The sequence below is a fragment of the Ambystoma mexicanum genome, chromosome 12 (assembly GCF_040938575.1).
Source record: "Ambystoma mexicanum isolate Mex_15411 chromosome 12, UKY_AmexF1_1, whole genome shotgun sequence".
NCBI lineage: Eukaryota > Metazoa > Chordata > Amphibia > Caudata > Ambystomatidae > Ambystoma > Ambystoma mexicanum.
The window spans coordinates 55844389-55871390 of NC_090936.1; the positions used below are offsets into that span (position 1 = coordinate 55844389).

The window sequence follows — 27002 nt, forward strand, 5'->3', positions numbered from 1 at the left end:
CCCATGTGACCCCATCCCTCCCCCTATCCTCACACCAGTGTGCCCCATTCCTCCCCCAAAGCCCACACCAATATGCCCTGTCCCTCCCATCAAACCCACATTAAATCTACACCAATATGCCCCCATCCCTCCCGCCAGACCCACACCAATGTGCCCATCCGTTCAGACCCACGCCAGCATGCCCCTATCCAACCAGTCAGATCCCACCAAGATGCCCCATCCCTCCCTCTAGACCAATACCATAATGCCCCATCCTTCCTCCACATAGTAAGATGCACCATCCCACTCGGAGACCCACACCAACAAGCCCCTGTGCCTCTCCCGAAACACACGAGGATAGCTCCCGCCCACCCCCTCTAAAACCACCCATCCTAAACACACTCTCATCAAACATTAAATTCCCCTATGAGGACCCTTTCATCGGTTAAACTCCACCATCCCTGCCCTGTTTATTTTCTTAGCCCTCATCTTTAATAAATGACATGATTTTTAAAGTAAACGTAATTATTCCGGCTGCTCCTGCACTGGCAGCCGAAGCCTTCCCACTTCCGGCTCACTGAAATGGCTCAGGCAAATCATAACGATGACGTCAGACGCCAGGTGACAGGCAGGGAACGTGCCCAAAGTCACGTGACGCAGAGTGGGCGGGGCGGGCATTGTTATGGTCTGTTTCTGGGATGGGAACTAGACTCTACCCTCTATGAAAGGCTCATTTCCTGATTGCAGGCAGCATCAGGTGAGTACATGCCATCCGGCTCTTTTAGTGAATTGTGTATGTATTTTTTTTTTAGCATCCACTAATTTAGGCGTCCTCGCTCCTTTGTTGTTATATTGGCAAGAGGAGCCCTTGTCACAAAATGTCACATATCTGGATTGCAATAAAGGACTACACCCCCGCAGGCTTCCAAAGCTGCACTTACTGCCTCCTCCTCTCTCCCTCCCTCACCAGCAGTGTCCATAGTGTCTCCTCCAGGGCCCACCCTGCGGATCATAAGGAGAGATAAACATGCAGCCTCACAGCTGTCAGACCACCAAGTGTGGGGAAACCATTTCACTACTTGGCCTTCCTTTACCTGTTACCCCTGGGGTCCCATAAGAGTTTCCATATGGAGCACGGATTGATTTGGAAAGCCTGAGCAATTTATGTTTTTTTAACTCTGTTCTTTGTTATTAGCAGTGCCTTTTCTAATATGTTAATGTTTATGTAATTGGAGCTGTGATAAACCTTTGTGGCTGAAAACCCAACAGTATGGCCAGTTTCCTACCAAATTCCTTATAAATAATTAGACAATGTTAAAAGTCCTGTTTTGAAGCTTTGTTAACGTCTATGAAGTGTGCTAGTTTGACTTGGAAAATATAAAGTCTCATTCTATATGACTATTCACGTTTTCTTAACAGAGTGCATAACAACGGGCTGGATGTTTGCGAGAAAGATCCCAGATTTACTGCTAAAATGGTGTGATCCTTGCCAAATAATTTAATTTCACTAAGTGTTTATTGACTGCACAAATTGGGAGTTTTCATAACCTGTGATCTTTTGTACATCACAATACTGGTGCCAAAACAGGACAAAACCAGTCTGTGATTTATGAGCGTCTTTGAGTGATGGTTGTATTGGTCTAACAGAATCAAATTTAAAGTTAATGACTTAATAGTAAATCTCAGTATAATGGTTTATCACCGATATGTGTCTGCACAGCATACTCCAAAGGCCAGGCTCTGAAAATAATACAGGCGTACACAGACAGTTAAAGAAAGTGTGAGGGTATGACTGCCTCGGGGAGACAGACCCATAGCAATGGACAAATAGAGAATGATTTCTGAAGAGCAAGAGTCGCAAATAAAGTTAAAGAAATGGAGAACTGAAAATGGAGTGTAGCACAATGCGAGATAAACTGAAACGGTTCAATGTGCCTCGGACTGGCTCTCGCGTAAAAGCGACTTCCAGGCCCTGTCCCACTTAAAGCCAAGATTGGCAACTACTTGCACTTCTTCTTTTTCCACATTTAAAGCACTGTGCACAGGCTAATGATTGCAGACGTTTACTGTCTCCAGTTCCAGTGCCTACTCTGAAAGTAATGATTTCTCAGTGGCTGCAGATCCGGTACGTTCTCTTGGTTTAATGACCCTTCTGTGGATAATAACTGCAGGTACAGTGTCTGTTCTAGGTCTAATGGCTGCAGACACAGAAACAACACCCAGATGAATATCGATAGATACTACCTTCTCTAGCGCTAATGGAAAAGGGCCCATCACATCCTCTGGCTCGAGCGAATGAGCGCAGACACAATACCTGCTCTTGAGCTAATGTCTTCCGATACAGTACGTAATACCTGCTCATCAGCTACATCTGACAATACCTGCCCTGGGGCAAATAATTACAGATACAGTACCGGATGTGGGATACCAATTCCAGACACAGTACCTGCTAATCCGTTACATATGACAGAATACTTGCCCTGGGGCTTATAACTACAGACACAATACCTGCTCAGCACAGTACCTACTCTGGGGCTAACGCTTCCATTCACAGTATCTGCTCTGGAGTTAATGGTTAACATAGTACCTGCTCATGAGCAAATCTGGGGTTAATGACTGCAGAAACAGCAAAATCCCCATTCACCCTTTCCTTCTCGTGTGTCCTTTCCCATTCCTAATTCACCTCTGATACCTCGAACCACACAGAAGTGATCAGTAGGGATAAATCATTGCGCCACGATTTTCAAAACATGTTTGGTGCAACTGGTGGGAAGCCCATTCACTTCACTTGCGCCAAAAAGGTGGTGAACCATGTACGAAGGACATTTAAATGTGTGCATCATAGTTGTGCGTGCACATTAAGATGATCTTTTCCCATGAAATGCACAACTGCGCAAGGCAGAGGGTTGAAAGGTGGTTTGGGGCATTTTCAAGTATATCCCGATTTTAAAAAGAGGTGCACTTTTGAAAGCACAAGGAAAAAAAACGTTTATCTGTGCCTATTTGGAACAGGTACAGGGATAATATAAAATGTATGGGTAGGTCACTTATGATCGTCTCATGCATTGTGTGTGTGTGTGTGTGTTCGTTCGTGCTGGGCCAGGGAGCGGGAGCTGATTTTGGCTGGTGAGGGCAGCACAGTAACAATGCACTTAAAAAAATATATATATATATTTTATTGGCATTTTCAACCATAAGAACACATGTAACACCCCTCCCCCTTCCTTCTTGCCCCCCAACTTCGCCCCTCCTTGCCCCCCTTGATCTCAACACATGTAACCAACATCGCACCCAGTCCTGTCTTCCCGCCCCCAAGTCCATAAACTATGTAGATGGCTCCCGATCCCAGGATTCTGTGAGTGGCCAGCTCTTGTACGGGCCCTTGCACTATTAGAGAACCCCCCCCAACCCCCAGTCCTGGTCTCACCTAGAAATTTCAGCCATATCTTCTCCCTGCCTGTGAAGCCCCCTCCCCAAGTGGCGCGAGTACTCGCACCAGCCCCAGCAATCTAATTTTCCTCGGGCACCATGCAGCCCGTGAGTCCAGCTTCCTGTGATGCAGGACAATGTCCCAGTCTGAGAATCGAATAGGTCACCCACTCCAGTGCCATAAAGTTCCAGATTTTACTAACCCATTCATGTTCTGTGGGGGCAGCTTTTTGTTTCCATTTGTATGCCACCACAAGCGTTGCCGCCACTATCAGGAAGATAGATGTATGTCTTTCTTTGAGCTTTCGAGGGTAGGTTTTCCAGAATGCCGCCCATTCCCAGGATGGCCATCTCTGTGTTATCTGGCATCTGACTCCCAAAAATACTATTCATTGCTGCACAGGTCATGTCCCAACAAGGCTGTATGACTGGGCATTCCCACCAGATCTGCTTCCACAATCCCAGTTCCCCACATCCTCTCCAGCAGAGCGCTGACGCAGTTGGTTGGAATTTATGTCGTTTTTATGGGGTGAGATGCCATTGGACCATTACCTTAACGCACATCTCCTGAATCTGGATGGCCTGCATGAGCTTGGGGATATCTGCTCATAACTGAGTCCAAAGTTCCCCCTCCAGCGGCTGCCCCATTTCAGTTTCCCACTGCTCCATATAGTGCCATGCCTGGCTCCTTGCCCCTTTTGCTATAATCCCATGTTTGTATTTATTAACTTTTAAATAGCGCTTTACACCAAAGCGCTTTACATTAAACAACAAGAATACATAAGAAGCAGTAGAATACAATTCATGATTCAAATAAACAAGAACAGTATGAAGAACAATTTGCTGAGTTCATTAGGAGGGGGTGGGCAGAGAGAAGGAAGATGCCAGCAAAGCGGGTGAGGGGGAGAGTAGAAAGAGAGGAGGGAGGAGAGGTAGGGAGGGGCGAGATCATGAAGAGATGTAAAGACAAGACAAAGGAAGTTGAATTTTAGTTGAGAGTGAAAGGAGAGCCAGCCAAGTGAGGAGAGCGAAGAGGAGATGGAGTCGAAAGGAGAGGAGGAGCAGAGAGCGTGGATAGCAGAGTGGTAGAGGGATTTGAGGTGGGCAAGATGAGAGGCTGGGAGGCCGAATAGGAGAGCTGAGCAGTAAAAACGACTGGAGAAGATAAGGGAAGAAATTAAGAGTCTGGTTGTGTGGAAGGTGAGGGACGACGGATTTTATGGACGTTGTAAAGATGGTAGCGACAAGCATGGGAGGTAAGAGAAATGTGGTGGGTAAAGGAGAGGTTGGAGTCAAAGTGGAGGCCGAGATTACGGGCAGAGGCAGAGATGGTGAGATGAGTGGGCGGAAATAGGATGGAAGGAGGGGGGCAGGAAGAGTGTTGGCAGGAAATAATAAGATTTCAGTTTTGGCAGAGTTTAAAGTGAGAAAGTGGGAGGACCGCCATGTTTTGATAGCGGTGAGACAGGAGGAGAGTTTAAGGTGAATGTCAGGGGGAGAAGGAAGAGAAGGAAAGGAAGAGCTGGATATAATCAGCGTGAAAGTGGTGAGAGATACTGAAGGAAGAGATGATTGGGGCAAGAAGTGAGAAGAGGAAGGGGCCAAGTACGGAGCCTTGGGGAACACCAAAGTCAAGGCAGTGAGTAGGGGAGGAACGGCCGCCCCAGGAGACGGCAAAGGAGGGATTGGAAAGGTAGGAGGAAAACCAGTTGAGAACGGAGCCTTTGAGACCAAATGAGGATAGAGTGTCAAGGAGTAAGGGGTGATCAACAGTATCAAAGGCAGCAGAGAGGTCAAGGAGAATGAGAATAGAAATGTTCGGAATAGCGAGCAGTGAGAAGGGAATTAAGAACAGTGGTAAGAGCAGTCTCGGAGGAATGCATTGGGCGAAAACCGGATTGAGTAGGGGGAGGAGGTTAGAGACAAAAGCTGAGAGTTGGGAGTAGACTAGTCGTTCAAGGAGCTTAGAGAGGAAAGATAAAAGAGAGATGGGCGAAAGTTGGAAGCTAGGAGAGGGTTAGCTGAGGTTTTTTCTGGATGGGGATGATGGTACCATGTTTGAAGGCTGTAGGAAAGGTTGCAGTGGAGAGACAAATGTTGAAGAAAGAGGTGAGATAAGGTATGAGAAGAGGGTAGATTTTGTGAATAAGAGGAGTGGGTAAAGGATCAGAGGGGGCGGCAGTAGGGTGAGTTTTGGACAAGAGGAGGGAGATGTCAGCGTTAGAGATAGGGGTGAAGTTAGACATGAAGGAGGAAGGGGTGGAGTGAGATGTAGGAGGGGTTGAGTAGAATGTTTTGGGGTAAGGTGAGTATTTTAGAGGAGAAGAAGTCAGTGAAATCTGAGGGCTAGAGGAGAGTTAATAATGGTCAGTGGAGGGGGGGAAAGAAGACGAGTTAGTGTTTGGAAAATGTGTCTAGGATGAGAAGCTTGAGAGTGGAGAAGGTTAGAGAAGTAAGAACGTTTGGCTGAGCTAATACAGGAGTCGTACAGGGAATGGTAAGAGAAGTAGGAGGGTTGGTTTGCTGGTGAACGATTTTTAAGCCAGCGTCTTTCAAGGCGTCAGAGAAGACGGCGCATAGACAGAAGGTGAGAGGACAGCCAGGGTTGGGCAGACTTGCGAGAGGGCCGGAAGGGGGAGGGAGGGTAAAGTTGGTCAAGACTGGAGGAGAGAGAAGAGGATAGAGTAGAAAGAGCGTCATTAGCAAAGAGAGAAGAAAATTGGGAGAGAGGGGAGAGGATGGAGGAGCAGGTTTCGTAGAAGTGAGAGGGGTTAAAGTTATGGAGTCTCCTCTGGAGAAAGAGATAGAAGATGAAGGGGTAGGAGGAGGAGAGACGGGGGAGTGAGGGAGAAGGAGAGTAGAGCCTGGTCGGATAGGTAAGTGGGGAGAGAGACCGAGGAGAGGGTGATAGAATAGATGAAGATGAGATCGAGAGTGGAGCCAGAAGAGTGAGTAGGTGAGGTAGGAAGGGGGTTAAGGAGCTAGGGGTCAAGTATAGAAAAAAGGGGGGAGGGTTGGTTAAAGGAGGAAAGGTGGAGATTAAAGCCGCCAAAAACGGTTAGGGGTGTAGGGGTAGGGGAGATGAGGGAGGGGAGGTGGTCAAAGTCGTCGTAGAAGTAAGTGAGAGGGCCAGGAGGGCAGTAAATAATTAGAAAGGAAATAGTGTGGGGGTAGGTGAAGGTTTTGAACAAGGAGGGGAAGACAGGGAGAGGAGTAGAACAGGGGGAAGACAGACATTTGAGGTGATAGAGGAGACCATGGCCGCCTCCACGGCTAGAGGGACGAGAGACATGAGTAAAGGAGGAGGAGGAAGAGGAAGTGAGAGAAGCAGGTACGGTAGAATTAAAGGGGGGGATCCAGGTTTCTGAAATGCATAGGAAATGATGATTTAGTGGAGGAAACAGGTCTAGCTAGTACAGTGGCAGTCTTGTTGCAGAGAGATCTTGCATTCCAGAGGGCGATGTTGATAATGTTGGAGGGTGCAATGACAGGGGGATAGATGAGGTTGGGGCGGTGAAATAGGGTAGAGGAGATGAGGTTGGGGCGGTGAAATAGAGTAGAGGGGTGTCTGGTCGAATGGGGGTGGGAGGGCGGGGGTAGAATGAGGCGATGGCCATGGTGAGTTGGAGGAGGGTTAAGAAGAAAGGCTTAGTAGGGCGATGGGGAGTGAGGTGAGAAGGCAGAGGAAGATAGAGTAGAGGGAAGTGAAAGTTAGAATCTTGCATGCCTAAGGAACAAATGGAGCAATTGGAGGCGTGGTAGAAGAGTGGGAGTATAATGCGGGGATCAGGGTGAAACGGGTTTTACAGGAGGAAGCAAGTGGTTTCCGCAGAGATGAGGGAGGGAGTTCCAAGGAATGGGTGAAGAGGACACAGAAAGATTGGTCAGTGAGCTTAGGCCAGGAATCGATATAGCAGTGCAAATGAAGGTTTCAGTGGGGAGGGGTAGAATGGAAGAGGCAGCTGGGAGGGGAAGCCGTGAGGATGAGCAGGAGAGTGGGGCATAGACAGGTGACTTCAGGAGGAAACATGGCTATGGACGTGAGAGGCTGAGATGCGTATCAGTGCAAGGGGGTTGTGCGTGAGGAGGTGGTCGGTGAGCTCCAGAGCACAGTGCCACGGGAGGGGTGGGGAGAGGATAAGAGGAGATCCAAAGACAGCTTCGCAGTCAAGGAGCACACATTCAGTTAGTAGCAGGTCCTAGCTTAACTGGAAGCGGTATAATGTTAGCTGCCAACTCCACAGCAACAAGCGGGGCGGAAGCAGTCACAGGTTACAGGCTGAGGTAGGATAAGGGAGCACTGCACGAGCAGAGAGAAGAGTCCAAAACACAGTGTAAAGTCTAGGAGCCATAGGAGGAGGAGTCACCGGTAACAGGCGGGGCAAGATGAGGGTGCACTACACAGGCAGAGAGAAGAATCCCAGCTGCAGTGCACAGTCAAGGATCCATAGGAGGAAGGGTCAACAGAGGATGATCATTCAGTTAGAGAACCAGGTTGTGCACACTTGGTAGCAGAAGGATCGATACACAAGGGTACCGGTCTGAGTCTGCATGGGTGGCAAGGCTGGTAGCGAGCCATATCGTTGCAGACTATAAGAAAAGCCCCACTGACTGAATCAGAGCAGGGTGGAGGTGGGCCCGTGGAGGAATGGAGCGCAGAAGTGCCAACAGTGCGAGAGCTCAGAAGGAGGGGGGCCAGACAGCCTGGGTTTAAGCGTCGATCAGGCAGGGAGCTGCAATGGCATGAGGTGCCGGTGGAGGAAAAGAAGGGCAGACGACCAGCTGTGGATGATGTGCAGGCAAGGCGGTGAAATGCAGGAGCTGGCTGGTGGCTCTCAGGCACGGGATGTGGGCAGGAGCCACTCTGTAAGGTGTGGAGCAGGCTCGGTGCACCCTGACCCAGGATGCAGGGTAGGAGCCGCTCAGTCGAGTATGGAGCAGGAGCAGGCTGGGTGCGCCAGGAGCTGGCTGGTGGCACTCAGATGCGAGATGCGGGCAGGAGCAACTCTGTAAGGTGTGGAGCAGGCAAGGCGCACAGGCCACTCAGGGCTGGAGCCGCCCAGCCGAGAAAGGAGCTGGCTGGGTGCTCCCCGAGGCAGTGTGCGGGCAGGAGCCACGCAGACAGGAGCAGTGCAGGATTGGAGGTTTGGTCCTGAAAATGGTAGCGTGGGTACACCTGCCACGAATGAGCACAGGAGGCGGGGACCAGGCGGCCCAGGCCAGTTCGATGATCGGGCTGTGTTGCAGGCCCGAGAAGAGCTGGCTGATTCAGAGCGTTGAGAGATGAGCCGCTGCAGGACTTTGTGCAGGCTGGCGGAGAGCTGCAGTAGCTGGGCGGGAACTCTCGGATGGATGAAGCAGGCGATTGGCGCTATGACGGGTCCGGAGCAGCCCGGAGGAGAGATTCTGAAGGCAAGGAGCGTGGGCACGCCAGCAGCGTACAAGCTCCGGTGGTGGGCGTCAGGCAGCCCACACAGTGTGCCTTGTACAGGCGAGATGAGAGTCACGCTGGCTGTCCGGAAATTCTCAGAAGCAGGTGAATGGCGCACAGACAGGTCCGAAGCGGACTGGAGTAGAGATCTTGAAGGCAAGGAGCGTGGGCTCCAAAGGACTGAGTCCAAAGTTCCCCCTCCAGCAGCTGCCCATTGCAGTTTCCCACTGCTCCATTTAGTGCCATGCCTGGCTCCTTGCCCCTTCTGCTATAATCCCATATAACGCTCCTACCAAATGCCTGTACCCATGTCTATCGTTAAGAACTGTTCAAAGGGCGTGAGATCCCTGGTGGCCGCTGACCTGACCATTGGGTTTGTGAGTGAGTGCCTCAGTTGAGAGTACTGATACCTCTCCCCCTCACCTATCCCAAAGTCCTGCTTGCACTATGCAAAGGATTTAAAGTCCTGACCCGAGAACATGCCACATAGTTTGCAGCACCCTGCCGCCTCTACCCATCGAAGGCACCCCATTCCATACCCGGTGTGAACTGGGGGTTCCTAAACAGCGATGTTTGCAGGGAGGGGAAGGTGGTCAAGTTCACCAAATGTACCAGCTCATACCATGAGTCCCCCACTAGGGCCCTAATCCTGCTGCGGTACATGTTTGCAGGTGTAGCCCCCTTGGGTCGCCACAGCACCATGTCCAGCGGCAAGCCCACCACCGCTTTTTCCATTCGACACAGTCCGTCTCGCGATCTCCCCTGAACCAATCCCAGCTCACTCTGATTTGAGCCGTAAGGAAATGGAGGCAGACGTGTGCTGCTCAGCCCTCCCTTGCTTCTGGGAGACATTAGCATCTGCATTGTTACTCTGGTTCTCTTGCGGTTCCAAATAAATGACTCCACTTGTTTTTGAATGGTCCTGAAGAATCCTTGGGCCGCAAAATAGTACATGATTTTTGGCAAAATCACAATTTTAAGGGTGTTTATCCTCCCCATCCAGGATATTGATGAGGGCACCGCCAGCAGTCGGTGCAGCTTTTCTGCTAAAGGTGGGTAGTTTGTAAGTAAAGAGCACCCAGATAAACAGTAATCTGGACTCCCAAATATTTAATGCTATTTTCTGCCCATCTATAGAGTACCATACCCTGCAATGTCTGACCCTTTTCTGAGTGGGCGGTCACGTTTAATAACTCTGACTTGTGGGCATTTATTCTTAACCCTGCCACCTCCGCAAAGAGCAGAAGTTCCAGTGAGATCCCTGGACATGAGGTTTCTGGTTCTGTGATCAATAGGAGCATGTCATCAGCAAACGCTGTGACTCTATGCTCCTCACCCCCAAAGGCACTCCCCCCTAATATCCGGGGAGGCCCTAATGCTGGCCAAGAGCGGCTCCTGATGGATGGCGCATAAGAGCGGGGAGAGCGGGCCACCCTGCTAAGTACCCTGTGAGACAGTGATCCTCTGGGAAAGTTGCCTGTTGATTGCCAGGCGCAAGGAGGGAGTTTGGTAGTTGGCTCTTATCATTGAAAGGAATTTAGAACCGAATCCCATAACCTCCATGGTATGGAAGAGGAATGGCCATTCGATCCGGTCGAATGCCATCTCGGCATCAAACGCTAGTATACGTGCAGGGGTTCTAGATTTATTTACTTTTTCAATCAGATGACAGACCCGCTGAATGTTATCTGAGGTCTGCCTATGCCTAATAAATCCTGACTGATCGGGATCAATCAGTTTGAGGAGGAGCTTATCCTGGCATGATGCCAGAACCTTGGTGTAGACCTTTGTGTCTAGATTAATAAGGCCAATGGGCCTGTACGAACCGCATAGTGACATCCTTACCCGGCTTTGGGATCACCAGAACCTTGGATTCTTCCATTGTCGGGATGATACACCCTCCCAAAAACAGTGGAAGAGCTGGACTATGTGCAGTATCGGTGCCTCTCTAAAAGTTTTGTAGAAGCATGCTGGAAAGCTGCGAGGGTCTGGAGCCTTTCCTGATGGCAAGGCAGCTATAGCTGCCCTTACTTCTCCTGGAGCAATGTCTCCCTCAAGTTGTTCCCGTTCTTGAGAAGTGATCTTAAGAAGGGGGCACCGGGACAGGTATTCCCTTTGGGGTCCCTCCTCAGGGGAATCTGATGTCCACAGGGATGAATAATATTCTGTGATTTATCAACTGTAACAATAAAACAAAACAAAAAAAAAATATTCTGTGAAAACTGAAATTATGTCGGGTAGTGCAGTGCTTTCTTGCCCCCTTATTGTCTTTGACATAATACCTCTGTTTGAGGTAGAGCAATGAAAGCTCTGCAGGTCTAGTCTGCAAAACATCTTATTGGCCCCTAATCGGCCGAAATTCCCACCGTTATTTGCCATTTGAGCCACTGTTTGTTTAAGTTTAGCTTCCAATTCCTCCTGTAAGAGACCTAGTTTTTTGTCCCTCTGACACTTCATCTCGATGAGCTCCCCCTCAATGTAGCCTTAAACGCATCCCACACCAGCCGGTCCTGTACACCCTCTGTTGCGTTAAGTGCAAAGTAATCCAAGATTTTATTCTTTATGTCCTCACATAGGACTCTGTCCTTAACGATGTGGCTAGGGAACTTCCACCGCAATAGGCCTGGTGCATTCTGCCCCATATTTTTTAGGCAATGGGCGCATGGTCTGACAGGGCGATCACTCCTAGCTCTATCCCTGTGACCCTACCCAACCGTGACCTCGAAATCCAGGAGTAATTTATCCTTGAAAAAGATCTATGAACGTGGGAATAAAATGTGTAGCCCCCCCTCAGTTCCCTTCAGCCATCTACCAATGCTAATCGGGCCATGTGTTTGTTCAAACAGGTAGATGGCGCCACCTGATTGTGGAACACCCTTGCGCTCCTGTCTTCTCTTGGGTCCCAGGCCATATTAAATTTGTCTACCAATATTATCTGCCCTTTGGCAAAAGTCTCCAATTTGGTCAGTGTTGCCTGCAAGAACCCATTTTACCCGGTATTGGGGGTGTAGATTGCTGTCACTGTATATGTCCCCCTCTCCCATTGGAAAGAGGCTACCAGATACCTACCCTCTTTGTCCCCCACTGTAGCTATGACCTGGAAGCCTGGGATGTCCTGAATAGCTATTATAACCCCCCGTCTTCCCAGGGGCATTGAATTGGAACAGATGGCATTACCCCTTGATTTTCAGCTTATGCTTGTCTCCCCTCTGAATTTGCGTCTCTTGGAGGGCTACATTTCCTGCGACTTCCCCCACCCCAAGAACTGTTCCACCTTCCTTCTCTTAACCAGGGAATTAAGCTTCCTGACCTTTAGGGCGGTCACCCGAAGCACGTCCCTATTTCCCATGGTCGTCTTACCGCACGGCCCGCACTAATGAGTGGCTGCCGTTGGGATCCCCCCCTGAATCCCCTTCACCCTCCCACCCCTCTCGGTGGGTTCAGCCAGCCTCGAGCTTCTCCCAACCCATGATCCCTGGAATTGAGCCCTTGTAACAACCCAGAGTAGATATGTGCGGGGCCCCCTAGACCCATGTAGATAAATCAAGAAATCCTGTACCACCCACCTCCTGGTACCTTTCCCCTGACTACCTCCCTCAGGCAGACTCCAACATCCCTTCCCATAACCCCCCTTTTCCCTCAGCGTGGCGCTCCAGTATCTGGGCACCTTCCACTCCTGCCCCCTTGTCGGGGGGTTAAACAGCCCCTACGCTCAGTTTATTTTAGCCCCTTGTCAAAAAACTTCATCCACTCTCACATTTACCTCTTGAGCGGTTCTCTCGCCGGTCTTTGTTCTTGCCTTGGTGACCACCAGGCCCATCATCCCATGCTTCATAAAGCTGGTCCGGGCTACGTCCTTGAACAGCTGAAGTTCCGAGCCATTGTAGCTGATTGATCTGACCCTCCTGGCAGCCACCAGATCCTTCTCTTTCTGCTCGTGCTCGTGTAATGCCATCATTACATCTCTGGGTCTGGCCTCTGGCTCTGACCTTTTTGGCCCCACTCTGTGTATGCGGTCCAGCTCTATCCCCGTCCAGTCTTCCACCTCCAGCAGGTCCGCAAACACCTGCTGCACCATCGTGCATAAATCCTTGTCAGCCACCACCTCAGCAAGGCACTTTATTTTGAAGTTAGATCTTCTCGAGCGGTTTTTAAAGTCTTCTCTCTGGGTCTTGAGGCTCTGCGGGGCCCTTGCTAATTGCTCTAGCAGCTTATCTTCCTTGTGTTCCCTGCAACCACCTCTATGGCTCTCTCCGCTGCATCGGTCCGCTCCTCTAGTTTTGTTATGCTCCCCCTTCACCTCTTGCAACAATTGGGGAAGTTCCGCCCGCATCATGTCCAACTGCGACTGAATGGCGTTTGCTATCTTGTCAACAGAATCCTGAAAGCATTGGCGAAGGACCTCCTGGGTGACCACTTAATCTTTTGACGTGCCTGCCAGCGCCCCCAAATCCTCTCCTGCCCTAGGCCCCTGATCTCCCCCAGCCGGTACCCCGCTGTCTCTGCACCAGAGTCTCTGCAGATTACCCTCCTGTGGTTTCTTCACAGACTTGGGGACAGCTTGCATGTCCTTCCCCTTGTTTTTGGACATAGTGTGTAGGCAGGTCTGATGGGGGAGCCCTGCCCCCTCCTCTTCTCCCTGATATTGTTTTGCATCCTTCGGACTTCTTCTGGGCATTTTTTCAGGGCGTAGGAATCTCCTCCCTCCGCTGCTTTGCGGGTCTGCCCTTGACTGTGCAGGTGGGTTGGTACTCCCCTCTAACTGTGCACAGGTGAGCTACTGTTTGTCGTCCTCCTCAGGTTTCAAATGACCTTCCTCCTGGCCTTGGTGCCAGGATCACTCTGCCCTGAGCCCAACCAAATGGCTTCTCCCTTATTCTTCCTTGCCAGCCACAGATGTAGAAGGACTCTTCATCTCTCTATTCGACCTCAGGATTGGCCCGGGAGGCCAGGGCCCCACCGGTCACTGTCTCCCTTGCTGTGCTTCTGGATGGGGTGTGCTGGCTGAGGCACCATATGCAGCTCCAAAATCCAGAATTTACCTCAAATGGGCCTCCAGCTGTCCCGGCTATAACACCACAGGGCCTCCCCTGGTCTTCTCTGCAAAGTGCTGGCTTCAAAGCTTGAGCAGGGTGCCTCCCGCAACGCTTCCCCACTTCTCCCCGTCACTCTGCTCAAAGCTGGTGATCACTGCCTGCACTGGCCAGCCTCTGTCTGCTTGCACCCTTTCCTTGGGCCAGGGCGCACGCTGACCTGTGATGGTTCTCCCCCAAGGGGGGTTTATGGGGGAGTCAAGCCCCTCAGGGTCACTGTCTTCCTGCCTCTTGACTTTCGCGGTGTGGCACCTCCTGGTCCTCTTGGCCCTTCCGGGTGCTCTTCTCCGCTGCGCAGCTCTCTGCAGTGGGCTACAGGTATGGCCCCTCCAGATCCTCCAGATCTCTCTGATGAGATGCTGCTTCTCTGGCGTGGGGACGGCTCGGTCCCGCTTTCATCTTCCCGCTGGGGCTCGCCGTCAGGAGAGCCCCGCTCCACGAATCCAGCCACAGTGGGCCTCCAATATCGCAGGGAGCTCCTTCCTGATGGGCTTCTCCGCCGTCTGACAGCTGCTGCTTTCTTCCACCACGCCTAGCAGCCGCACTGGATCCTCGGCCACCCTATGTCTCCCCGAGTGGTTCTTCTTGTTCGTGGTTTGCAAACGTGTCTCTCAGCTTGGCCAGCACTAGCCGCGGGCGCAGTGCCCCCGCACCTCAGACACTGCAGGGACGAAGGGCGCACACCCGCCTCTGCCAGTTTTTACATGTTTTCTTGTTGTGACAAGACATTTTTAAAGGCAAAGCCAACAGGAGTGTGTGGGAGAGCCATGGTGGGCATGTTTTCTTATAGTATCATTACTGGCATTATGTTATGTTAAATTGATTTATACCACACCGCTGCCACCCAGTTGCAGTCTTCAGGTGCTCGCAAAAAAGTGGGGTGGGGAGTTAGTGGAGAAAACGGTGAGATGATAGGTTCAGAACCAGGAGTAATTGGTGATTGCGAGTGTTTTGCATGTGGTCACTTGCGAGCGGCCTCGCAAATTGTAACCGTATGGGTAAGATTCCATGCCTCGGGTGTGTGGTAGTGTTTTGTGTTGGTGTTACTGTTGTGTGGTTATTATGGATTGGTCGTGTGCACTGGTTAGATAGTGTGCATAAGGGATTCAGAGTCACAGGTGGTGGTTGTAGCTGAAAGGTAGTCCGGCATCTTGGTGTGTTGTCGCATTTTAGGTGGCATTGGACTATGTGGGTGGTTTGCTCTGGATGTCGGCATAGTAATGGTTCTCTGTATGTTTTATGAGTGTGGCTAGTCCAAGATCTGGTATAGAGGCGCCAGTTATGTAGGAGGAGCAGAAAAGGAAGAGGATTAGTAAAGTTGGTCAGTTTGTTGTGGTCTCTCTCTGGGGCGGCCATTTGGATGCCACTTGACGGTATCTAGCCAGGTTCTTGTTTGCGGTTCTTTGGCCCCTCTTGTCTCCTTTCTAGATGTTTGTCTGCTGTGTTGTTGTTGTTGTTGTCCCTTCTAGGTTGTCATGGTCTGCTGAATAGCCAGGTTTTGTGCTGTTTCCTGAAGGTGATGTGGTCTTCTGTGGTTCTAATTACTTTGAGCATGTTGTTCCAGGTTTTAGCAATTAGACGTGAGAATGCTGTTCCGCCAAATTTCCTTTTTTCTTGGTGTTTTGCCTCTATTTGTAGGTCGTTGCTGGATCTTAGTTCCCTTCCTGAGCGATACCGGCTATTTTTGTCTTGGAGGAATTCCGATCCTTGTCTGTGCAAGACTTTGTGGGCGATGCAGAGTGCTTTGAATTTGATGCGCTTTTTTACTGGTAACCAGTGTAAGGTTTTCAGTGCTGGAGTGATGGGGTCTCTTCTGTTTAGTCTTAGTAGGATCCTGGCTGCTGTATTTTACACCATTTGGGGTTTCTTGCTGAGTCTTTCTGGCATTCCTAGGTAGAGTGTCACAGGATTCCCCTTTTCTCACCTGTTTTGCGGAGTCCTTTGTCTGGGTTTTCATCCGAGCAGTTCAGTTCTTGTACAAGCCCGCTGGGCCGTCTTCGGATTCAAGGATTTGTTCAGCTTCTTCGTCCGGGATCTATGGAAACTCCAGGAAGCTTGGAATAGAGGTAGCACACAGAGGCGGTCTGCGCGGAACACAGAAGAAACAGGATAAAGGAAGAGAGAAGGAATGGAGAAGGAGGAAGGTCCGGGAACCAGGAAGCAACACAGTTCAGGAGAACGAACTACAGAGCACGTCAGGCCACAGCTATCGGTAGCGTTGAGACGCGCGGAACCGCAGGGGAGTGGCTAATTTATAGAACGTGCTGCATAGGATGTAAAGGTCGATAGAGCGCGTTCCGTGTATATGGCTATGTTGGTTGTACTACAGCGATTAACCCCTGATGTGCCAGTGACCAGGAAGACCAGAAAGGGCGTAATCGACGGATCATGACATAGAGGCTGTTTGCCTAGGGTATTCTTGTGAGTATCTGGGATATTACTGTGAGGGTTCTGTGGGAGAAGGAGAGGTAGTGAGTAATCCTCTGAGTAGTTACAGGAGGAATAAGCATTTTTGGTGATTGCATTTACTTGCGGTTTCTGTGCTAGTCCCGCATCCATGAGTATTCCTAGGTTGTTATCTACATTGGTAGTCTCTGGTTGCGTTCGCATGCTGCTGAATGGCCAGTCCAATTGTGGGTTCCCTCTGTCAAACCCTGCGGTGAGAGCATTATTTCCATTTTTGCTGGGTTCAGTTTGAGGTTGTTCCTTGTCATCCAGTTGTATATATCTGTGAGGCAGTTGTTGAGGGTTTGTTATTTTGATCGTGTGTTGTGTTGTCTTTGTAGTTGTAGGCGGTAAGTTCATGGGATCGAATGATTTTCATCAATGGGCACATCTAGAGGGGAGAGGCAGGAACCCTGTGGAATCCCGCTGGATATATTTTTGGTGTTTGAGGTTTACAGTGGCAGGTAGTTTCTTTTGGTTCAGTTTGTTAGGAATAAGGTAAGCAGAATTACAATCTGTATTGGTCCGCATATATTCCTTCAAATTTTCATGAGCCGCAATGATCCTCTTTTTAGGGGCTGAGTGGGTGAGGATGATTAAACACAAAATCAAAAAGGGTCCCACAAATCAGCTTCCTTCCCTTACCGCTCCGAGTGAGCTACCCTAGATGTATACATATTTAATCCTTTGCATCTTTTACCCCAAAACAAGGGCTCTTAACCATGTAGTTGTTGAAAAAATATACATATTTTTATGTTTATCACAACGTATCTTCAATTCAAATACACAATGTTAAAACAACACATAAATTTGTTCAAAACACATACTTGACCACATATTATTGTGTGTGCATTTCACTAGAGGCATAAAAACAAACGCGTCAGAAACCTTATTTATGGCTTTCTATGGTGTATTCTCCACAAGGAGCCACCGTTCTTGTTTATGCCCTTCCCAGTTTGTACGGGCAAAAAAGGAATGTGCCAACACTTGATACAACAATGTGTTTCTAGAACCAACATAGAAATATATCTCTTGAAAAATAGGCCAGGTAAATATTCCCTATTGCGTATCCTGTTGGTGCTGTCCTCAGGGCACTCGGGCTTAGTTCATGTTCTGGTTTTCACACACTGAATGGTATACCACAATTTGCAATCTCTCTAAAAAACAAACAAACAACTAGTCTTAAAAACATGGTTTTCAACTTTATGTGCAAAATAAATACTGTAAAACACCTATAACAACTTCATCTCTGTTATTTATATAGGCAGCAGGGATATATTCATTCTTCAGTGGTATCATTATTGACCACTTTCACACTTTTCTATAACATTAGACATGATTCACTCTCTTTACATCCTGTGTCTGTAATTACACATTCTCCCTATAGGGTCTTCATTTCATTGGTCTGACATTCTTTGAACTGGAGAGACTTATCGCTTTAATCTATCAATGGGGGGACACTTATGATGTCATTTTAAACCTCCATTAATCAGGTGCCCCTCTATACTTGTTTCTCAATCATTTGTGAGACACACATCCTGAATGCTCACCTTTTGTTGACTCTTCAACTGTTATGTACTTATTAAAGTTACTCGTGTATCTGCCATACAGGCGGAGTTGCCTCCCAATTGTGTTCTTTGTCACAGGCCAAAAGAAAACCGTCTCCTATTTAGTACACGGTCTTAGTCTGTAATAAAACAAGGTTCTGTGTTGTTTTACTGATTTACCAATGATCGCCTCAAAGATTCCAGCTAAAGAAACAATATACGCCTTGAAATTCTATAATATTAGAATAGGGTTTACCCATGAGGTTCTCTCCACTACCTTCAAATTACTTCAATGTATACGAGGAGAACTTCTTCTTTCCTCGCCCCTCGCGTGGCTGTGTTGAGCGTGGTCTAAATCGTGACAGTAAACAAAAAGGGGAAGCACAATTAAGTCTCCCTTCTAAATACATTGTGACTAAACATGTGCATAACGCCTGTGTCTTACCTTAGAGGTTAAGCTGCAACCTTCCGTCCCGCTCGCGGTTGACAACTGCTTTTCAGCAGTGTGGCGAGCCTACTAACGGATTAGTCTGTCTTTAATAGCAGATCTAACAATGTCACGTGGTACGCGCACGCATTCACGTGTCGTCGTATCACGTGACTCGTGAGCTTGTTGTTCTGAAGATGTCCTTTCTGCAGAATAATTAGTGCCGTATCGCCGCTATACGAGCATCTAATTTCATTCGTGTTTATTTATCATATGTTCGGGATGTTATTTAATGATGCAACGCATGATCACGAGCCGCATATATTCCTACAAACTCTGATGTTCTGAAGTAATCAGCAAGTCCTCCCCAAATCATCAAGAACAAACATGTTTCATGGCAATGCTCTTGAAGTAATCAGCAGGTCATCCCAGAATCATCAGGGACAAACGTGCAATCTCTTCAAGTGATCAGCAAGACATCCTAAAAGCATCGGGAACAAAGAATTTTCTAAAATATGGATGATGTTACCATATTCATTAAGTCATCCTAAACTATTCCCCCAAATCGTCACCCACCATTTTGAGACATTTGCTGATGACTTTTAACAGTGTGATGATGTCTGATGATGTGGGGATGACTTGTAGTGTAGTTCGATGATCCTCAGATGACCCCAGGATGGTCTCTGAAGGCATCCTTTTAGACCAGGGATACCACTCAACCTGTTGAGAAGCCACGGGTGAAGTTGGATATTTTTACAAAGCAAGCCCCTTGAAGTATATGGCAGGTCTTTAACTTGTGTGGTGTTTAACGATTGTTACCATTGAGGAAGGGTTGGGGTATGCTATGCCCTTTGCCAGGGGATTACATCTAAACTTAAGTGATCTAGTGTCTAATTGTAAAACTGTAAAATAAATAACTAGTGGTACTTTTGATTTGGCAGGGAAAGTGAAAGGTGGGGTAAGGGGCTGGCCTTATTGTCCTTTTTTGGTTATCATTGAACAGAAAAAAAATCTTTGGGACCTCTGATGACATGGGAACTATTCCTTTCTCATTGATGGTTAGTCCCAGAATTGTTTATCCCCAGGATTATGGCTTTTTACCAATATACGGGTGGCTTATTAATTCGCAGAGACTCTGAAAAGTTTCAAGGGTTTTAATTCTAAACTTATCAGATGTTTCAGTTTAATGGTAGACCGGTATTTCGATATAGCGTCCAGGCTGAAAGGGGTTTGAGGAGAGGCGCTAGGTTCGCCCCTCTTTTCTCCCTTGGGATGCCCACCGTATCATCCGTAACTCCTTGTTAGTAATACTGATCAGTAGCCCCTTCTGTCTAATCTCTGAATGTATGCTGATGTTGTGTCCCTGAATGCAGGCTTGCTGATTTAACTCCCTCAGAGACTTGCTAGCTGGCCCTACTCTAGCCCTGCTTAGTGTTCTACAGGGATTTGGTGATGGTGTCTGCACTTACTATGTGTGCAACCACATAAGGCCAGTCACGCTCACCTTGCCCTTCTACTCTGCAACATCCTCTTCTCGATTCCTCCTCACCAACCTTCTCTCTCTTCAATGTTTCATGCTACTCTCCTCCTTCGTCCACCATTTGAGGTTAACTCTTCTCATCTTCCCAATACCTCTACTCTTCTCCCAATACTCCCCTCCTACCACTTCACTACACAAGCACCCTCCTTTCACCCAGTACCATTCAATTCATATTCACTCCTTACACTAACTTCTATTTACCTACCACACACACAGTGACAATACAGCACGCTTGCACTCATTAAGCCAATACGGCCTCCACACTCGGCCACTCCTTTCTTCGTCCTGCTGATCTGTTGGTCCACCTCCACTGCTGACTTCACCTGGATAACCCATACTTCCTCTCCTTTGTTGGGCGGCTCAGCCTCTCTTAGGCACTGTAGCTGCCCCTGTATCCCATGTGCTGGCACTTCTGTTAAGCTGCTGATCTTGGTGTTTGGAGTTTGGAGTTTCTCTTCTCTGTTCTCTTCCAACGTGGCGATCTCTGCACATGAAAGAAAACACTGGTGAGTATTTTGGCAACTAGTTATGGCATGAGACAAAGATGTACTCCCAGTTTATGAATTGGCACCAGGGGAAGGAGTAAGGGTTGAGTTCCCTCAGTTATATCCCCCCTCGGAGCCATGAATGGCTCTGGACTGCTTTGTGGTGAGCCTATCCCTCTTGTGAGAAATCTCAAGGTGTCTCCCTAGCTAGTCCCCGGGGATCTGTCATCCAGCTGGCCAGGACACTGCCATCGCTATGGCATCCTTTTCCTGGGGGTGGACCAGTGAGGGAGGATCACCTGGATGGGGGGTCCTCTGGGAGTGGGACACCGGTGGGTGAGACGCAGTAACCCCCTTCCTTTGACACCTTTTCCCCCTCTTCTCACATAGGACATTCTAAACCACTGCCCCCTCCTCCCCCAACAAACACTTTCGCACAATACAAAGGACAACGGACTAACACCTGAGCCGTTTACCTAACATGTCCCAATACAAGGGTCGAGCAATTGATCAGAATCGCACACACCTGACAGCCCTTTCCCTTCCCCACAGGAATAAAAGATGGAGCCAGGGAGCACAGTGCGAGCATGGCAGGCAGCACAGCTAACGAGGCACAGCAGTTCAAAAGAAGGAGAAAGGCAGCAAGAATCGAGAGGGAGGCGAGGAGAGAAGTAACCTTGCCCTTTTTTGTCCCAGAACCGCGGATCCTTAGTGGAAGAAAGTCTAAGACCGCGAACAATAGCGCAAGTGTCTTGCAGCAGATGTCAATGATACACGGGGCAAGCCTACGCCGATAACGGTACTGGCCTTGACTCCAATGAAGAAGAAAAGCCAAGCAGTTCATCACAGTAAGAACAATAAGAACCGGGCTAAGAAAGGACTTCATAGAATCGGTTTGCTGCAATCAACGGCACCGGGAGTACTGGTGATTGCAACAATTATTTGCTTGCAGTGGCCTTAACTACTGGCAGGCCAGGCCTTCTGGTGGATCAGAGCCTCTACTGGCAAACTCTTGAGTGTGCCGGCCCAGTAAAAATGCTGGAGCTGTTATTACCAACATTTTTTCCAGCAGTTTTACTGGACCAGCACACTCGTAATGAGCCTCAATATCTTCAGTATTTGGCAAGTTGATGTTGAATCTCTGGAACTTTTTTAACTTCATACATTCAGTTCACAACCTAATGTATATAGTTTATCCTACAGTACAACATGTGGATGCTAATGTAACAATTGCAATATTACCATTTTAGAGCAAACTTTTTACAGGAACGAAAGAGACAAAAGTAACCTGCTGGAGCTGAGTTTTCATCCTTCAAGTATTTTAAAAGGCTTATCTTGCCGCTTGTTTCTTCAAGTCACATGCATAGTAAGTCATGGAGATGATATACTACTGCAAATGAAGATTGGTGAAAGATATTCTACTTAAGGAGATTGTATAATAGCAGCTCAAAGTCGACACACAATAAATCTTGTAAACAAATGAACAGTGAAAGAATCACCTAATTTAAGTTTGTTTCTAAGCACGTGATACAAAACTTAATGTACTATGCTAAACCAGGTAATATCTGTATGCCGTCGGCAAAACCCCTTAGAGAGCATTCAGAAAAAGCAAAAACTGCATTTAATAAAACTAGGATTTCCCCCTTGCTTGGATTCTTTAAAGTGCAATAATATTGTGAAAGTGATGTTGGTATTCCATCTCAGAATAGGCAGTATCCTTGTGGTAAATACCCTGTAGAATAAACTTAAATGAAAGTTAAACTGCAGTGGTGTGAACACTAATGTGTTTTCTGAATCGAGAGTTTGAAATGTAGAGTGAAAAAACATTTTAACATAGAAGAACACTCAGTCAAATGAGAATGCAGATTTTCAAAGTAATTTAAGTACCGGCCAGAAGTTGGAGCTCAGTGCTGAAGAGTTACTAGAAATATTGGAGGAGAGTGCATGTAACATATTGAGTATATGAGAGAGTGGTAGCAAACTTGAGAGAGGAGTGGGTGTAAGAGTAGATCAGAGTGAGTGGTGGTAGAGAGGGAGAGGTTGTGGGCGATGGGAGAGAGCGAGAGTAGAGCATGAATATCGTGGACAGTGAGATGGTACACTCAGAGTGCGAGAGAGGGAGAGGAAGTGTGAGCGAAAGAGATAGGAGGTGTAATAGTATATATGAGACAGGTGTAAACGGTGAGTTTGGAGATGGGAGGGCTCAGTAGGAGTGGGAAGGGAGGAGAGTGAGAAAGATTGGAGGGACAGAAAGGCAGAGAAAGACAGAACATTAGGAGGGAGAGAGAAAAAGGATGAGAGTGAGAATGATCAGACAAAGAGAGGAGGCAGTAGGGTTAGAGAGAGCAAGAAAGAAGGAAGGAGGAGAAGACTGAGACGACAAGGGTGTCAGAACTACCATGTGGTTGCATTGGAAACGTTAGCATCCCTCCCGCAGTATCGCTTTGTTCCAACAAAGACCAATGCCGTTTCTGCAGTCCAGTGTTTGTCCATTATGGTGCTCAATGTCTTGTACGTTGTGGTTTCATTGTTGAAATGCGAAACTCACTGAGTGGACACTGCGTCTCAAACAGGTTCTACTATCCCTGTCCAACGTTTATTGTTCTATCTTCATAAACTTTCCTTGTTCCTTATTCCCGATTCCTACTGTCTCTGGTCCTTGCCTTCCCTTGTGCTATTCTCCTTGTTGAATTCCTCACTGCTGACTGCCTCTACCCAGAAAATCTTCCAGTTCTTGGGCCCACTGCAGAGTTTTCATACGGCTATGGACTTCGCATCTCGACCGCTGTTCAACTCGCAAGTGGGGAATCGAAAGTCTCCCAATCCTTTCCTTGCCTTGTGACCTGCTTCTCATACAATTATCCTGCTGAGGGTTTTTCTGGCTCTTGTCTTTTCCCTCATGGACTTTGCGCCTGGCTCTCCCTTCGGTTTCCCAGTTTTTCACGTGGGTTCAGGAGAGGGGAACGGACCGAGTAGTGCCATACTCATCAAGCCACCTTCTTCCCAAAGAAATATGGACGGTTAGTGGGTTTCTTTGTCTCTAGTCTGACAGAGGGACAAGATTAGGGAAAGGAGAGTGAGAGGAGAGAGAGTGTCAATGGCACCATTTTGAGGGTCATTGGCACATCACCACAGTAGGGATTCCTTAGAAAGTCTTAGAGCGAGTAACGTAGATAAGGCTTTGGCTGTTAGACTATCATTGGTAGCGTGGGATAGAACCAGACCGTAGAGGTTTACCTATCACTAGTCTTGGGTTTTGACCTTCTGAGGGCATAGTTAACCCTGGGCAAGAGTGGAGAATGCCCACGGGAGGTTGCAGGGTACACTACTGACCACCCATTAGTCGAGCCTTCCAGTCAAATTGTGAAATCTAAAAATAAAACTCCTAAACTTCATATCTGGATCCTTCATCTATTGCAGCTATCTTTCAGAAATGTCCTCCTGTCGCTGTCCATGGTTTGTTCTTACTCTTATTGCTTCAACTCCTGGTGACAAGACTGGATGGCATTCACATCTTTCTGCACTGGGGCGATTTGATTGCTAAAAGCCGAGTCCTCCCAATTGGTTTATCCTCATTTCAGACATAAGTGCGCTCCTATTCATTCCTTGGAGGTTTCCGCTCAACTTCTAAGAAATCCAAACTGACCTTGATCTAGTTCATCGGTATATTCCTGGTTGGGAAGGTTCTTTCCTCCTGCTGAGAGATAGTGAGGCATTTGTTATGCAATGCCATTTCAACTGCGCTCTAAGCAGATGTTTCTGCCTTTTGAGCATTATGGCAGTGTGCACCTTTCAAGTGCCAGAGGAAAAGCTGTGGATTCTGGGCTGGGAGACATTTTGCCTCCTTGGCCACAATTTCAGTTGCTGATGGACACCTCACTGGTTGCAGAGCCTATCTGTCTCACCCATCGGTCACTGGCCATTCTGATGATCAACAATAGGAGGTTGTTGCATCAATCTCTCCAAATTGGCAGTCATCTGATGTGATTGAGCCTGATGGAAGCTGCAATGAAGCCCTCTGCTCTGGTGGCTATTTTAAGATTGATAAATTCAGTCCGCTCCTGTATAGGCTTCTGAAGACTAGGAATCTGTGAGTTAAAAATCATGTCCATTAAGAAGACTCTTGCTAGAAGGAAGGCAAGTAATTTGTTAATCTCGTTTGGATATCTAAATCTTTGTGCAGGTCACTATCAGTTTGCTTGATGAACGCCTAACAAATGCTTTGCGCTGTGTGAGAAACCTGAGGGTATTCTCACTTCTAACTCCCGCGGATACTCTACGCAGCTGGCCAGGGAAAGACCATCGCTTTTGGTTCAGGAGCTTGGGGGTAGACAAGCGAGGGAGGATCCCCTGGGTGGAGGGTCCTTGTGGGTTTGGGAGAGAGTACCTGAGGACGAGACATGGTATCCCCCTTTCCTAACACTGACCTATCTCACCCCTACTCAGCCTTTATGGGTTATATGCAATTCCAACCCATAACTTGCCATTCACCCCTATCTGGTTCTGAGACTAAGAAGTAGAGACTAGGAGTAATGCACACCTCCTATGTAAAACGCCACTATGGTACTGGGACAAAGAAGAGAAGTATGCAGCCATCCCCTACTGAAGATCAGTTATGTCCCAATAATTGGATTTATTATGGTCAGGCCATACCAATTGACAACATACACCTGAGACCTATTGACAGGGCTCAGGGGTATTAAAGGTGTAGCCCAAATCAGTACAATGAGGGAGAGCTGCCTGGGTGCAGGGAGAGAAAGCTGCCGTGGTGCAGGAAGAGGGAAAGCTGCCATGGTGCAGGAAGAGGGAGCTTCCTGAGAGACGACCTTGGTGGCAGGAGATTCGGAAGTCATGAGACTTGCCACTATCATGGAGGACCCACAAGACCAAAAGCGAGCAAGTCGCATGGTGTATGCCGCACCGGGAACCTATTGCTGTGAAAAAGGACAGCAGGAGATGTCAAACCAAAGGAAAGCAGAACGGCTGCGGTTTGTAGCTGCTCTGTTTGCCTGCGTATGCAGTGAAGTGTCCGACGAGGAGAAGTGAAAGCGGTCTGTGTCCTGGCTGGCCAGGAGGTGAGAGGGAGCAACAGGGACTGCCTTGGTGGAGCGGGAAGAGCCGATGAGGGTCAGAGGACTCGGCAGCACCGGAGCGCTCCAAGGGAACCGCAGGCAAGCAGTGGTTCACCGAAATGAATGCAATTACTTAATCTTGAATACCGAACTAAATGAAAAGCACTGCTTGAAGATAATCACTCAATTTTGAAAACTGAACTGAAATAAAAGATCAAACTTATCGAAAGACACTGTTTGAATGCAATTAATCATTCTTGAATACCGAACTGAATGAAAAGCACTACTTGAATACAATTACTTAATCTTGAATGCTGAACGAACAGTAGTGTTTGAACGCAATTACACAGATTTAAATACTGAACTGAATGAGAAGCACAATGTAAATGAAAATATGCCATATTAAATAGAGGAGGAGAGAAAGTATTGTTTGAAATAAAACAAGACTTATTAAATACTGGAATATTAAACACTGAATGAACATTGGCAAATAAACTGACAAGGAGTGTTAGATTGAGCAAAAGCAGTATTACACACCAAAGCAAAGAGGTTAACAAACTGATGTGGAGAAGACTTGCAAAAGACTGATGTTCAAGAGTGTAACAACTGAGGAACTTGTGTTTGCGCGACCTGTGATGGGTGGACCGTATGATTTGACAACTGCGCCTAGGCCTGGGAGTTCCCCACTGTGAAGTTCACCTACAGTGAAAATCAAGTCAAGGAGGAGCACAGGGCTCCTGGTTTCCTAAGCTGTGATGGGTGGATTGTGTGATCCGACCACTGCGCCAAGACATGGGGGAGGGCGGGCCCAGATGGTGAAAAATCTGAGACCTTTGGTAAGTCAATTGAGCCCTACACTGCACTCTTGGGGGAAGTGAATCCAGATGACCTAAAGCACTGAGAAACACTGTCTTGGGGAAGGGAACCCTGAGGCCTCTTTTTTGTGAACTATGCTAAATTGAACTTGGAGAAGGGAAACTCAAGATTTGTCAGACATTGGTTATACTAAAAGCTATTGGAGCTATATTGAGCCTGAAGTATAAGCTGAGAGCAGGTGAGACTTTAATTTTGAACACTATTTTAGTTACGAGATAGCCAGCACTTTGTTTATTTATAGATGTGAGGGCAAGCATAGGTTTTGGGACACAGACCGTACTTTGATTTGGACTTACTGATTCAGACTTTGCTTAGTTTTCTTTAGGATATAGAAATCCACACATTAGTTAAAGGGCAAGTTAGGCCTTACACCATCCTGGCATTTTAATAAAGCTTGTTGGAACTTGACTTCTGCTGTCTTTGTTGTTTCGCTTGATACCATGCCTGTCTCGCAGCTGCTCCCGACGGGCCCTGCCCTAATGTCCAAAAGTCCCAGCAGACCACCCACTGAGCAGAGACCTGAGCATGTTAGTAAAGTTTGAGGTGTAACTGCCAAGCAACATTCTAAGGAAGGTTTCAAGCAGCATTTTCTCTGAACCAGAGGTTCTTTTCTTCCATAGCCCTTAGCATGTAGCTTATGGTAATGAGTCTCAGCACGGTTCCCCTCCCTCATCTTCT

At 47.9% G+C, this 27002-nt stretch overlaps 1 protein-coding gene across 1 annotated transcript in view; it reads left to right on the forward strand.

The window, feature by feature from the left end:
* Positions 1-618: 618 nt before the first annotated feature.
* The window catches only part of PNPLA8 (patatin like phospholipase domain containing 8), a 188887-nt gene continuing 162503 nt past the window's right edge, over positions 619-27002 (forward strand). Inside the window, exon 1 of the mRNA XM_069627957.1 lies at positions 619-736. The gene's annotated coding sequence lies outside the window, so the exon portion shown is untranslated. The remainder of the gene's footprint in view (positions 737-27002) is intronic.